This window comes from Macrobrachium rosenbergii, chromosome 12 (assembly GCF_040412425.1).
Source record: "Macrobrachium rosenbergii isolate ZJJX-2024 chromosome 12, ASM4041242v1, whole genome shotgun sequence".
NCBI lineage: Eukaryota > Metazoa > Arthropoda > Malacostraca > Decapoda > Palaemonidae > Macrobrachium > Macrobrachium rosenbergii.
The window spans coordinates 35772857-35785266 of record NC_089752.1 but is presented as its reverse complement, the minus strand read 5'-3'; the positions used below and the strand labels follow the sequence as shown (position 1 = coordinate 35785266).

The 12410-nt window shown below is 41.5% G+C and overlaps 1 long non-coding RNA gene across 1 annotated transcript; it reads right to left on the bottom strand.

The window, feature by feature from the left end:
• Window positions 1-5132: 5132 nt before the first annotated feature.
• Window positions 5133-5872, bottom strand: LOC136844216 (uncharacterized). The gene is made up of 2 exons (XR_010854770.1): window positions 5501-5872; window positions 5133-5279 (listed from the first exon to the last, which is right to left on the bottom strand). It is a non-coding gene; the product is annotated as an uncharacterized lncRNA (long non-coding RNA).
• Window positions 5873-12410: the final 6538 nt, after the last annotated feature.

Here is a 12410-nt window from a genome sequence, read left to right as displayed (position 1 = left end):
TTATCTTCGTTTTAACGTACTTTTCAACGCTTAGCCGACCCACACGGATTTTGACAGCCGTATGCGGGCGAGAGTATTCGCGAGGTTTTAATTCGCTAACCTTAAACTACGCTAATTTTATGCGTCTACTGCCTACTCAATGTTATGACGGGCGAGCAGACAAAAGATGTGGGGTAGGACAAACAGCGATCTTGGAAGGAATGGAAGGGGAAAAGGGATAATAATAACAAAAGGAAAATTACCAAGACGTTACGAATGAAAACTTGACCGCATATGAAAGGCGGGACACGTCCCTCAGAGCTTACGAAAGGGGCATTTAAATCACAAGGGCAAGAGTTTATGACTCGCGATTCATTAAAATAAAGATAACTAAATGACTAAAAGAAAGTAAATGATATTGGCAGAAGAGCTAAGGGAAAAAAGAGTGAGGGTTTTATTGTGTTAGGCGGGAATTTATCGTCTTTCGCCTATAAATTACGGCCCGGACTATCACTTCAGTCCCAGGGCGAGGAAAGTGCACCCGAAGGGCGCGACTCCTTCAGGAGGGGCTGACACGCACGCCCGGTGCCAAGGTATGGGCGCAAGGGCGTGCCACTTCTCACTCTGTTATTCTTAATGATTTATACATTGTGTGGGGAATGGTATCCCGTATTTGATTTCCTCTTGTGGGGATAATTTAAGGGAAGATTAATAGAAGGTGATAAGAGATAGAAGTTCCTGAGGAACGGAAGAAGATAGAGGAGGGCCTGACATCCCCTTCTGGATTAGGGGTGCCAAGACCTTCGAAAGATGAAATGGCGGCACAGGTGCCATGGGAGCTCTAGAGCTCTTTGTAAATTACCTGGAATGTCCCACGCCCGTGGTAATTTCGCCTCGAGCCTTTCTTAATGGGACAGTCGTCCTCGGCCGGGAAGCGGAGGGCCCGCGACCGGAGGGCGGCACGGAGTACCACCTGGGCCTGCTGATGCGACAGCTGACGCAGGAGTGTTCCGTGCGGGTTCTACCATGATCCGTCGCGGCTCTTGTAGTTCATCGGCCAAGTGAGATATGGCAGAATCCTGACTTGCAATTGCGTCGGCGACGGACTGAGGCAGAGAGGAGGCGGTCGGGGTGGCGTGAGCGGCTTGCAGGTATCGATGACCAGCTCAGGCACGGGTTGCGAGGCCGCACCTGCAGGTGAGCTTCCGCGGTGGTCGGGAGGAACCGTCTCTCTGACCGACGCTGGTAGCGGTGCCAGGCCGGGGAAGAGAGGGGTCCTGAGTTGGATCCCGTGAATGGAGATCGGCGTAGCGCTCTGGCGCTGGCACTAGGGCAGAGTCAGGCGCTATCAGAGGTTTCTTGGGCTCGTCGGTCAGGACGGACGAAGCTTGGCCCTGCTCGGGCATGCAAGTGGCACCGGCAGGAATTTGGCATCTCCTGAAGGGAGATTTGATTGGGGCCCTGGCACTGGCACTGAGGCAGGGCCGGGCACTGGAATGGGATCGGGAACCGATCGAGGGGCCACTGTACATTGTACTCAGGTGGCACTGGTGGGGACTGCACGTCCTTCTGGTACCCAGGGGCGCCAGTCTTGGCTGAGGGAGAAGCGGGGAGGATTACTCGCGCCCGCGAAATGATTCGGGGAATGGGGACCCCTAGGTTGTCGTGATTTCGGTGGGGACTGAAGTCCTGTCCCAGGATGACGTCATAGCCTCCGGGAGATGGCTTGCTACTGCAAGATTGCACATTTTGGATTGGTGAGGTCGTGAGACTCTCAATTGGACCGTAGGGAGTATCATCTTAAATTGATTTATTCCCTCGATCGTGACGAGTTTTCGTCTATTGATGATAGCTTCGTAGGGAACTCTGTCCCTTCTGATGAGGGAGATTTGTGCGCCCGAGTCCTCGAAAGCAGTGACTCGGCGCGCTGGCTCGCCTCCTCGTGGAGGGGCCACGTATACAGGCCCTTCGGCGGGAGGGCCTAATGACTGGGGATCTGTGACGGCCAAGGCGACGGTGGGAGTATTTACTTTATTATTGCGTGGGCATTTTGCCCATGCGGGAGAATGGCCATAGACCTTGCACGCCGTGCAAAAGGTCTGGCTAAAATCTTTCCGCTGCCCCTGTGGAGGGCGCAGGCGAGTTATTTGTCGGTTTTCCGGGAGAGAGGAGCCGGTTTCTTGTTCCGGCACTGTTCGGAGGAATGCCCCGTTTTCTTGCAATAATGGCAAGTTAGGGGCTTGCCCGAGTTCCCATTTTTGTGGGAATTTGAACCTCCAAGGAGGGACGGGGGATTTATCTTCCGCCCCATGGATCCTTCTTGAGGGTGGTGGGTTTCCCACATATCTGCTATTCGGCAACACTCAGTGAGTGTTGCTGGGGCTTTTTCCACTATATGGGTGGCGAGGGCAGGAGGGGCGTAGCGCAGGAAATGCTCGAATTTAAACCGCTCGAGTACCTCGGCGGTGTTAGTGGCTCCTTCGGAATCGAGCCATTTTGTCAACGCCCGCTCCGAATGGTACGCCCAATCGGACCAAGTCTGGCCTGCTTCTCTGGGCTGCTCTCTCCAACGTCTCCTCCACCGCTCGGGGGTAATCTCGTACGCCTTCGTAACTGCTTGGCGTACGGCTTCCCAGTTTCCCCGATCGTCTGCGGGAAGGGCGTGGTAGGCAACGAGGGCCTTTCCGCCCAGGAATTTAGTGAGAACAAGGGAGAGTTCCGCGGGGGAGAGATCGCAGCACTCCAGGACTCGTTCGGCCCTTTCAAGCCATACTTCGGGTTCGGACTCGGTCCATTTTGGCATGAACGAGTGAGCTTGGCTGAGGGCACTCATCCCCGCGGCAGGGGGCGGGGGGGTGGCGGGCTGTCGTTCTAGCATCTGGAGCTCATGGGCGCGCTTCTCTCTCTCGATCTTCCCATTCTCGTTCTCCCTTTTCTCTTCTCTGGCGTTCTGTCTCTCTCTCTCTCCTCACGTTCTCTTTCCTTCTCCTGCTCTTGAGCGATTCGTTCTCTCTCTCTCTCTGCACGTTCTTTATCCTTCTCCTGCTCTTGGGCAACTCTCTCTCTCCTCTTCTCTCTCTCTTCTCTCCTCTCCAGCCTTGGCATCGTCCACTCGCTCTTGAACCCATGCTCTCAGATCTTGCCCCGATAGTCCCATGTCCTTCCCAGCGGACATGTAGAATTTGAAATCCTCGTTTTGTTGGGCTCTGGTATTAGCCATCTTGGAATAATGGGTATAGGATATGTCTGAAAAGACTCTTTGTTAAAATTGGATGTGTCTTGGAAAGACTCAATTGTTCTTGACTGCGAGTTTTAATGGATCTGTCGGAATAAGACGTAGTTGGATTAGTCACGCTCTGACTTGGCCGGCTGTTTGCGTGAAGTTAAGGATTGTTCTAACGAACTAGAATGATCAGTCCCGTAAGGGCTTGATCTGTGTGAACTACATTTATAATGTCTCAAAAGGACTTGATTTTGGGTTCCCGGCTGTAGCGAATGAAATTCTCGTTCCACGTGAACTAGAATTTTTGTATGAGTCTCTGAGGACTGGAATTTGGAGAAATTCTACCACGTGCGACGTAATGTTCAAAAGGAGTCTCTGAGGACTGGGTTTGGAGGAAATTCTCGCCACGTGCGACGTAGAATTTTAGGAGTCTCTGAGGACTGGAATTTGGAGAAATTCTCGCCACGTGCGACGTAGAATTTTAGGAGTCTCTGAGGACTGGAATTTGGAGAAATTCTCGCCACGTGCGACGTAGAATTTTAGGAGTCTCTGAGGACTGGAATTTGGAGAAATTCTCGCCACGTGCGACGTAGAATTTTAGGAGTCTCTAAGGACTGGAATTTGGAGAAATTCTCGCCACGTGCGACGTAGAGTTTTAGGAGTCTCTGAGGACTGGAATTTGGAGAAATTCTCGCCACGTGCGACGTAGAATTTTAGGAGTCTCTGAGGACTGGAATTTGGAGAAATTCTCGCCACGTGCGACGTAGAATTTTAGGAGTCACTGGACTTGGAATTTGTGGAATTTGGAGGAATTCTCGCCACGTACGACGTAGAATTTTAGGAGTCACTTAGGACTTGGAATTACGATTCGTCCCTTAGGACTTAGAAATTACTAACGGGAAACCCAAAGAGAAATGAATGGGGGAAAAAAAAAAAATGCTACACACGCGGGCATGGGCGGGGGTGGGGGGGTGCAGGTCGTTTGGCCAACACCGAAGGTATTTTTAGATTCTGGGTGAATGAACCCGTATATTTATATACCGTCTGGGATTCCGGAGAATTTCCCAGTCGTCTGAGAGGATAACAGTACAACGGCCTAGTAATTTCCCTATAAGCGGAGTTTAAATTTCGCTTTCCTAACACCTAACTCGAATTCTAACTACACTGAGAGAATTTTCAGCAATGCAAGCTGACTTCGTCGTGTCCCACGTGGGAATTTTATTCGCGCCTAAATAACAGTTCGCTAATTCGAAATGCGAAGTAAAATTTATCACAGAGGAATTTCTTTCGCACTATTCCTCGAAGCAAGGATATGGCAAAGATTTTAACACAGGAATTTTCGCACTATTCCTCGAAGCAAAGATATGGCAAAGATTTTAACACAGAGGAATTTCGCACTATTCCTCGAAGCAAAGGATGGTTAGCACTGGTTATTTCCTAACTACCTATCCTGAAAGGCATGCATTAACGAATCTAATACGGCGGTTCTTTTCTCTCAGTGATTACATGCGTCCCTATTTCTAATTCCTAGGAACAGTCACGATTGTAAAAGGTTTTGCTAAGATTAACACATTACTTACGTGGAATTTTCTGGATCTGTGTGCTGGTTTTACACAAAAGGTTCGTAATTGTCTCGTACCCAGCTTAGCTTTGCTAATAGCTGATCTGGCAAGTTGCAAATGCAATAAAGCAACACTAGGGAACTGCAACTGCAAAACGAGATCTATGGCCAGGTCGCCATTTTTATGTTTTTCCGTGGTTTTAGTTTGAAATATGCTCTGTGAGACAGGTAGCAACAATTTAAGTTAATTTAGCCTTGTGATTCTGACTTCGTGGGTACGGGAAAACGTAAAAAGAGGAAAACAAAGGAGAATTTCATATGAGCTTAGGGCTCTTGTTACTGAGGGAAATATTACGTAAAACACGTGGGCAAATTTAAAGTAGTGTATTTACATAAATGATATCAGTACGGGAAAGAGGAACTCAAGTAGATTACTATCCTGAAGGAGATTCCTACGGGATTGAATGAAACTGATTCCAGACACGGTCCGAGAAGCTTCCACGAAATAGGATCCCTCTGTAATGAGAGATATGCACATTATACGCCAGTAATGAAAATGGACAAAAGAATAATGAATTCGAAGCTGCACTGAGGGTGCCAAAGGAGTAATAAAGAATTAATACTGCCGATGCAAGAGGCGCACGGACATTAGACAAGGGAGATTTCTGGCTTTCTCTTTAAGAAAATATTACGAGACAAAAGCGTGACTGAAATGGGGCTCTTCCAGGGCACTTTACCTTAGCAGATTTTCCGAGGGCGCGTAGAAGGCGGTCCGTGGATGACTTGCGATTTCCGAGGACGAGTTTCTTCCACGTGGTGAGATGCAAGGGCTTCCGTAAAGGGGCAAGGCGATGGGGACTCCTCGAAACTCCAAGCAATGGCGTGTGGGCTCGAGGAATACGGTTGAAGGGCACGAGGAGAAGTATACTTTGGGAAGGGCCACGTGGTTAGGATGCAAGGGCATCGATGGGGCCAGGTGTTGAGGACGTCTTCACAAGTTCACTCCATATCTTCCAGCCCGCGTGTGTGTAAAGATGGTTCTGGGCTTTTGCCTTTTATCCCCTCCTATGGGGCAGGGGGGGTGCGCCCAACACAGATGCTTTGACTCATTGCACTGCTGCCCGCAGGAGGTTTTGGCCTGTAGGAGAAACGCCCAAGCCAGATTACTTTTGCCTCGAAGGAAAGATCTTTATCAAAAATGGGAGCGCCTTTAATCTTTTAAACCCTGTTTTTAAGTCGATAGACAGATGGTCTATCGATCGGCCGGCTGGCAGTAAATGAACAACCAACAACAACAAAGGAGGGGGAGGGAGGCAATTTGCTAGCGAATTCTTGCTAATCATAATAATATATATATATATATATATATATATATATATATATATATATATATATATATATATATATATATATATATATATATATATATATATATATATATATATATATATATATATATATATATATATATATATATATATATATATATATATATATATATATATATATATATATATATATATATATATATAATATATATGTATATATATATATATATATATATATATATATATATATATATATATAGTATATATATATATATATATATATTTTCATATAAAAGATAAAATATATATATATATATATATATATATATATATATATATATGTATGTATATATATAATATATATATATATATTCTATATATATATATATATATATATATATATATATATATATATATATATACATATATATACTCAATATTTGTATAATGTGTGTGCAATGTATAATTTGTATTATTATTATTGTTGTTGTTAATTACATCAGAAATAAAACAACCAAAAGATAGTCATAACTAAATTGTGCTGAAAAACCCACACTTTCGCTCCGAAATTAATTGTGGTTGTCGTTTCATTGGTTTCTTTTCTCGAGGAGACAGGCGGTGCCGAATTCTCCGAAGTGAGGTGATATCTGGCGTATTCCGTGAGGCGCTTCATTAGCAGAGTAATATGTTGTTGGCGGATTTCAAACATATTTTTTCATTATTTTAATCTTTTCAGTTTAATTTTCTTAATTACCTTCATAATTAATTACTTTCATAATTAAAAGTATTATTAAACAAGCTCACTGCTGCACTCCATCATTATTTTATCCTGCTTTGTATTTTCTTCATTTTATTATTATTCTGACTTTTAAACGTTTCCCACTCCTGTAATTTTGAAGAAATAACTGAAAAAAAAGGAAGCACGAGACCATAATTAGGGAACGAAAGTTCCGCTGGGCCTCCCCTATCCTCCCATTTCCGCCTCCAAAAATGAAGTCCTGGTTAGGATCGCCTTACATGCTTCTTGTTAGTGCATATCACATGGTGCACTATAGGCATTATTATACGGTGTTTGCAACGTCCCTTCGGCCCCCATCTGCACCCTCTTAAAAATTTTAGCCATTCACTTTACATCCATTTCGAAATCTTTTCTTCCATCTCGCTGTCCAACGTCTCTAACCATGACCTGTTCGTGTCACAGTGAGGTTTTCTCGCAGTTTCACCCTTTCATCTTCGTACTTCATTCCATTTATTTGCTGGATCTCACCACCTTGCTCTCCACCCACTCCAACTCTCTCTTTTCGTGTTTTGAGTTCTGAATGATCGAAAGTGCCCAGGTGCTAGGTTTTATAGCTCTGCTTTTATGATCATTCATTCCCATTTTTCGTCTATAGTCTCAGGCCAGGACATTTTTGTCTACAATATTTTAGCCTTCAATAATTGCTTTCAATTTATTTTCAATATTTCTCAAGCTAAGTACTTGTGACCTTAGGCCTGAAACTGATTTCGTCTAAAAAGATGTCGAAGCCTTGGCTTTTTTTTTATTTGACCGAATATCCACTAAGCCACTGTGAGTGAAGTTGATAATATTGTTTCAGTCACTATTTCCTTACACTTTCTTTCTAAAAGGCGTGTGTACACGGGCTGGGGTTTCCATTCACTTAACCCGATCTACTTTTAAGTGACCTCAGGACTCTGGTTGACGTATGGGGTTGTAATATATCAACACCTGGTGTCCAGCAGCATTCACCTGGCAGTACACTGATCTGCCCTAGAGTTGCTTACCTCCGAATCTTTGAGGACTAAGTGTTTAGTAAACACGTTCCTTCTGTTATCTGATGGAATGCCATCAGAATCGAAAGAATCTTGTAATATGCATAATTTGTTCACCTTTTTATCAATGACTACATTTTGTCAGTAGATTTCATGAAGTTTTTCTACATGTATTTTATGCCAATTCTCCCGACCAGCATTTCTTTCTATTTTTTATTTCGTATTTATTACTTTATGAGTCGGTCCTGCTCTTTCTTAACATTACCCAGCATCCCCTGTTCATTTCCATGTTCACTCGTGGCTCCTAAAAACGCGTTTAGCGTTAAATGCTTGCGGGGCGTGGGGGAGGTGGGATTTAAGGTTAGCTCCCTGGCCTCTAAAAAATTGAGGGAGCTTTTCCATGTCTTTTTCCCAAGGCAATTCCATTTGTCCTTATGTTAAAATATGCTTTTATGTTTAAGGAAAGAGTGCGTGACCTCCAGTGGTCTTTAGGAGAAGGACCAAAAATAGATTGGTAGTAAAATATATTTGTTTTGAAACGGTAGTGTAAAAGCCTCTGGGAGCTGATTCAGAGTTGCGATCGACCAAGCAAGATTAAAGGTTTCACGCCTTCATTTTAATAGTAATGACCAGTAGCAAACTGGAAGACTTGGGGATTTAGGGCCTAAGGAACGTAAAAGCAAAGGTAAACTTGAGTACAGAAGAAAAGGAAAAGAAAATATACCGTAAGAGGAAAATTACGTTAGAGGAGACGTACTTAGGGAAGGATAAACAATCTTACTTTTTTTATTATTTTGTTTTACACTCTTGGTATTTTGTTCGATTTCATGCCGTTCGTTTTATTAAATTGCTGTCATTATTATGATAGTAAAAGCCTACGGGTTAGCTTTATGTGCCTTCTTAATTTTAATTGAAAACTCTTCTTATATCTTGTTTTATAATAGGAAAAATAATCGTTTTTGTGAATGTGTGCTGAACAGTGTCATTGTAGCTGCAAAAGAGGAAAACACTGAATATATATATATTTTTTAAATATCACGGTTTATTCGCCTCATTTGGCCCCTCGTAAAAATCCCCTGACTCCCTCCCGCCCCCCCCCACACACCAGTTCTCTTGCTTAATACCCTCTCACCTTTACTCCAGCCTCTCTGGCGCGTTTTATCTCAGAACGTTGTATTTTCTTTTCCGAAAACAGCATGTTTCTTTTTTTAATTCTTTTGTTTTTAGGTCATAAAATAGGTACTATTTCGTGCTTTCTTCTCGAATTTGTTTTCGTGCTATTCGAAATTATTTTTTGCAAGATTTACTTCACTGGAAGTATTGTCGCAGTTTTTCTTAACATTCAATGAAAGTGAAAAGGTCATTTTATGTGTATTACACATTTTTCTGTTTGAAAGTCTTGCCGTATTTCACCTGGATTTTTTACAACTGTAAGTTTTACTTAATCAACAGAGATGATCGCGATATAACCAGTTCTCCTCCAAGTATTATTTTTGCTTCTGGAATTTGTATTATTTCCATGATACAATAAATAGATTTGGTTATGTATCTGCCCTTCATTTCTTGAGCACAACCGAACTTGCAAGTCGTATACTTCATCAATAATTCAGTGATTCCAGCTAGTAGGCCATACAAGGTGCAATATAGATTTAACTGTATCTTTCGAATGATTTTCCCAAATAATCTGGCAGAAAGAAACGTGCAGGGTTTTCACTGAAATAACCTTTAAAATAATCTTCAGAATAATTTTACATGACGTATATTTATAAATTTTGTAATTTAGATTACTTCATGTTATTTGACGTCATCAAGTATTTTCCCGTTGACTTCAGGTTAAGCCAAATGACCTGAGAAGAAAAACAAGAATAAATCATTAGCACGGTTAACAGGTAACAGTTTACAGTATAATGTGTAACTCATTTTGGAATTTCGCTTTCGTTTGATATTTTGCTTGGAGTACTTGTCTGTTGTGAACTGCACCGACATTGCAAGAGGATTACGAAGATACTTCATGTTGAACCTCGAGTTGCCTGGGCTTTTTCCTTGATGAGGAGTCTTTTCCAGAAATTGACCCTCCTCATTTTTAAAGGCTGTTTTTCTGTTACTTCATTTTCTCTCTTTCTCCCTCTCTGTAGGGCGCCCCTTTATGAAGCATGAATTTTGTAAACTCAGTTGTCAGTAAAACGGGTTTTATATTTTGAATAGTTGGTCTAAGTTATGTCATATCTGCATAACTGATTTTTTTTTTTTGTTGCTTTTTTTTTGTTTTTACGAATAGCTGATATTCATCATGGACCTGTTTAAGAACATTAAAGCTAAACTGTGATTTCACGTTTATGTTCGTTGTTTGCTTAATAAAGCTCTCTTTACCCTGCTTATTGTTTATCGCTACACATACTTACCAGTATCTTATTACTGAATATTCATAATGCCCTCCCTTAAGGTATAATCCTGTTACTCTTGCTATGCTAGTCTTTGTTGATAAAAGGACTCAGTTAAGTTTACCCGTAAACACCAATGGAAGGGACGAACCTTCGATCTAAATAGGAAGATGGGAAGAAATAACGGTGATGTTTTCCTTGGCATGGAAGGAGAACATTAAAAGCTAGTGAGGGTTTTTGATTAAATATATTCTACCATCTTTAGAAAAAAGAAAGAAAGAAGCATTAAATGTAACTCTAAAACAAACCTTTTTCCCCGTAAACCCCCAAGTTATAAGACCATTTTGATTAAAATAATATATTGACTAACTCATATACTTATTGAGTTAGTCAAAAAAAATAACAATGGTAGCAAAGGATATTAAAAATGATTTTAAAGTTTAGTGGCTTTATTTTAGAAACATAAATATTAAAATCAAAAAGCCTGGCGGCTAGCTGAAGACTGTCCTCGAAGTAACTCTCCCAATGAAACCGAAGCTGCAGTTTAAAATACTTTTTTCGTCAGCTATCCAAGTACCCTTGGTGATCCTGTGAACCCCTTTCGTTCAAACTATTCAGTTGAGAACCCTTGCTCTAAACCATTTTATTTCATGAGGGAAAATTTATATAAGTAAGAATAACCAATGAACGAACCTGAAGTAAGTAGACTTAGTCAAAGAGTCGCCATTAAAACATAAGCGAGAATACAAATTGGATGTATAGCATATAAATGATTTGTAAATTCATATTTGCATTTTGTTAACTATATAAATGTAAATGTATTTTATAATTTTAACTCAAATGAGTTAATAATGATTGCTTTTTTTTGTTGTTGTTGTTGTTGATCTGCACCCTACTGTCTTCCCCAGTGACCCTGCATCCTCACTTTCAGTGAAATCTGTTATATTCACTTGTAACTGAATTTTTGGTATATTTTACATTTTGATGCATTCAAAATATTAAGAATATAATGAACAAAAAATCAATATGACAGTTAGTAACTTAAAACACCGTAATTGATAACACCAGGTTATGAAAAGTCAGAGCCTTAACAAAGTCTCGATAATTCTTATGTCACCCTTTAACTCCAGAATATCGTTTTCTTTTAATATTCTTTAAGCAAATGGAAGAAGATGAGCTGTATCTCCCATAATGCTATGGCACGACGTTGTATTGTCAACAGTCAAACGTTTTGTTTTGTGCAATGAGTGTTAACCGAGTTATCGATATTATCTTTGACAATCGTGCACCGTTAGCGATGAGTCGAAAAAACCAAACGCGCGCCGAAGCAGCCTTTTACGAAACAGAAGATGAGCAAACCAACTGCACGATTGTAAAATGGAAGACGTGGTACGGGAAGATTTGCAGGTGGCATGACCCATTTATCTACGGCTGATTGAGTAAGTGTCATGGCTTATCTTTATCATAATTTATAGATTCGAAATTAATTTCTTGGTTTTTCAACCATTTTGCTGAGCATTTTATGCACGATGAGTATCCTCAAATTCGATTACGAAGAAGTAGCCTAGACCGGTAGGCTCTTCCAAGGCCGAAACAGTGGGTGTGTCACTCTTCCGTTGTATAGGATTGGTTATCCAGTGTTATTTTGTTTGGTTGGACACTTGCACTGGAAATGTTATATTAACGTAGGTGGTCCGTGGTGTATCCTGTTATACTACTTAGCCTAGCTGGGTATTTATTTGCAGACAGATATTTTGATATTACCCAAACAGAGATATTTTGATATTACCTGTATATGCATAAGAATGCTTTATATAGGAGGATTGGTGTAACTGTTATAGATGTTGGCATATTAAAACCAATTATGATAACCATTCCTAAGTCCCCGACCTCTCCTAGAACATTTAAGGCTGTAAAATTCCCATCGTCCTAGTCTCAATGTATTAGCTCACTACTCTAACCTTATGGTTCGGTAAACAGGGATATATCAGTGTGCTGCCTCCCACGTGCGATTGTTCCGAACGCAAACTAAAAGGAGTGTCCTTTTCCCATACCTTAGTCGTAATAAGAACACGTTTATTTTCCCTATTATTAAGAGTGCTTGATTGTCAAGTGATTTATTGTTATCTGGATGGAATTCTATTATTCGTTACATATGATCATTC